Source organism: Octopus sinensis, unplaced genomic scaffold (genome assembly GCF_006345805.1).
Source record: "Octopus sinensis unplaced genomic scaffold, ASM634580v1 Contig14069, whole genome shotgun sequence".
NCBI classification, from domain to species: domain Eukaryota; kingdom Metazoa; phylum Mollusca; class Cephalopoda; order Octopoda; family Octopodidae; genus Octopus; species Octopus sinensis.
The window spans coordinates 4,672-8,009 of record NW_021833095.1 but is presented as its reverse complement, the minus strand read 5'-3'; the positions used below and the strand labels follow the sequence as shown (position 1 = coordinate 8,009).

At 34.4% G+C, this 3,338-nt stretch overlaps 1 long non-coding RNA gene across 1 annotated transcript; it reads left to right on the top strand.

The window, feature by feature from the left end:
* Positions 1-755: 755 nt before the first annotated feature.
* On the top strand, positions 756-2,862 carry LOC118761489. Its single transcript, XR_004997420.1, has 3 exons — positions 756-883; positions 2,701-2,703; positions 2,844-2,862. It is a non-coding gene; the product is annotated as an uncharacterized LOC118761489 (long non-coding RNA).
* The last annotated feature ends 476 nt before the right edge of the window (positions 2,863-3,338 follow it).

Genomic DNA, 3,338 nt, shown 5'->3' with positions numbered 1-3,338 from the left:
TGCATGAGCTTGTGTGTATGTATGTGTGTAGTGATATATATTTCCATAAATACACATACACGCAAATGTGTGTGAGTATATATATATATATACATATATATATATATATGTTGAGCCAGGCAAATTTATAAATATTCACATTTAACTACAGAGACACAAATATATGAATAGTTCTATTTATGTATGCTTAGTTACATGTATGTATATAAATATATATATATACACACACACAGAGGCATATAAGAATTTTTGAAGAGATAGAGGAAGGCAAAGATAAAATATTATTGAATAGAAAGGTGAGGGTAAGGAGCCAAATGTATGGAACAAAGAAATGAAAAGAAGGAAGATTAAAATTAAAGAATTTGTTTGTATGCAATTAAATAATTAATAACGTTTTTTTTTTTTTCTGGCAAAAGATTTTCCCATAATGTTTAATCACAGACGAAATTTATTGCTTCGTAATTTGTGCAATATGTTTTCATTTCTTCAAGAGAAGAAAGAACATTTATGTTACACTGAAATATATGCATGTGCTTATATATATATATATATATATATATATATCCATACACAGATGTATGCATACGGATATGCATATATATATGCATGTATATGAATATATATACATTTATATATACCAATAATACCAATAAACATGTCTTTGTACAAGCATGCTTTTTGCATGTGTATATATTATTTACATATTCATGCATGTGTGTGTGTATATATATATATATATATATATTATATTATATATACACGTATATATATATTTTATAGAGTGTTTGTTTGCCGTTTAGTAATAGTCTTAATGAAATCTCACTATATATTATGTATGTATTCGTGTGTGTGTGTGTATATGTATATATATATATATATATATGTATACTACACTCACAGAGTGGTTGGCATTAGGAAGGGCATCCAGCTGTAGAAACTCTGCCAGATCAAGAGTGGAACCTGGTGCAGCCATCTGGTTCGCCAAACCTCAGTCAAATCATCCAACCCATGCTAGCATGGAAAGCGGACGTTAAACGATGATGATGATGATGATATATATATATATATATATATATATATATATGTATGTATATATGCATATATCCATGTATATATGTATATTTATTTTTATATATATTGTAATAGAATCAAATATATTGGTTTCAAAATTTGGCACTGGGCCAGCAATTTTATGGGGAGATGTAGATTGATAACATTGGCCCCAGTACTCAACTGGTACTTTATGAATACAAGAAGGGATCAAAGATAAAGCCAACTATGGCAGAATTTAAACTCTGGATGTAAAGAGAAGCAAGAAAAGTCACAAAGCAGTTTCTTCCACTTACTCTTTTACTCTTTTACTTGTTTCAGTCATTTGACTGCAGCCATGCTGGAGCACCACCTTTAGTTGAGCAAACCGACCCCAGGACTTATTCTCTGTAAGCCTAGTACTTATTCTATTGGTCTCTCTGGCCGAACAGCAAAGTTACGGGGACGTGAACACACCGGGGACAAACACAGACACACACATATACATGTATATACGATGGGCTTCTTTCAGTTTCTGTCTACCAAATGCACTCACAAGGCTTTTGTCAGCCTGAAGCTATAATAGAAAACACTTGCCCAAGGTGCCATGCAGTGGGACTGAACCCAGAACCATGTGGTTGGGAAGTAAACTTCTTAAACCACTCATGCTCTGTGGCAGAATGCTTGGTACAAGGTGTGGCAGTCAGCTTTGATAATGCAAACCTATGGTCAAAGACATTCCAGCCAGGGCCATTCCATCTATTCCTATATACAGGGAACCTAACACCATATTATCTGACATGCCACATTTTTTTTTATATTTTAACATGATTTGAGTGTTATTTGAGGAAGATTTGGTGGTTATTTCATACATGTTCAGCAACCATGTAGTGGATGACTTGTTGGTTCATAATTGCAGTGCTGGTAGTGGAAGGAGGTAATATAGTAGAAAAATATAAGTTTCTTGGTGTCACCAAAGTAGTAGTAGTAGTAGTAGTAATCGTAGTGGTGGCCGTGGTATTAATAACAACAAGCGGCAGTATATTTGGGGTATATAATAACCGAAATTAGGTTAGTATGTTGTTTAGATTTATCCCTCATCACTTGTGCTCTGTTGGAATTGAATCTGCAACAGTTGGGCCATATGAGAGAGGGGGAGAGAGAGAGAGAGAGAGAGACAGAAGGTAGAATGTGTGGAGAGAGAAAGAGAAGAGAAGAGAGAGAGGGATACTGTATTAGTCTTAAATATTTTTTTTTTTCTCTTTTCAACTAACTGGACAGAGAAAGATAAAAGAAAAAGCAAAAAAAAAAAAGAAAAAACAAATTTAAGAAAGAGAGAGGAATAAACAAGAGCTTCAAAGAGAGAGAGAGAGAGCTGGGAAGAAAGGGTGGGGCAAGACATAGGGAGTCTGTATTAGCTTTAAATACATATATATATATATGTATGTATATATGTATATATATATATATATATATATATATATATATATATTCAACAAGCTGAAGAGAGGAAGATAAAGAAAGGGTGAGGAAAAATATAAGGAAGAGAGAAGAATAGAGACTGAGAGAGAGAGAGAGAGAGAGAGAGTCAAGAAGCGAAAGAGAGAGAGAGAGAGAGGTGGGGAAGAGAGTGGAATCAGTCAGCATTTGGAGAAATACTGTATTTAGTAGATAGTGAGATAAACGTTCTCTCTCTGTTCTCTCTCGCTGACACAGTCACAGTTTGATATCAACTGAAACCAGTTTTCAAGATATATTAAACATAACAAGTGTTTTTATATAACACATACATGCGTACAGACAAATACAGGCAGTGTGTGTGTGTGTATGTGTGAGTGTGTGTAAGAGAGGCAGAACTTGTGTGTGTGTGGCTTAGTATGTTATGTGTGGTATAATTAACTAACATATATACCCATTAGTGGATATGCATTACAGACCACACAAAGATGATTACTACTACTACTACTACTACTATCACTCTTGCTGCTACTACTACTAATAAGAATGGTTTAAAATTTTGCCAGAAGGGCAGCAATTTTGGGGGAAAACTACTACTACTAATAATAATGGTTTCAAATTTTGCCAGAAGGGCAGCAATTTTGGGGGAGGGGACTAGGTTGATTACATCGACCCCCTGTCTTCAACTGGTACTTAATTTATCGACCCCAAAAGGATGAAAGGCAAAAATCCTCCTTGGCAGAATTTGAACTCAGAACAGAGTGATGGGCAAAATACTGCTAAGTATTTCATCCATCATGCTAACGATTCTACCAGCTCGCCGCCTTACTACTACTACTACTACTACTAAT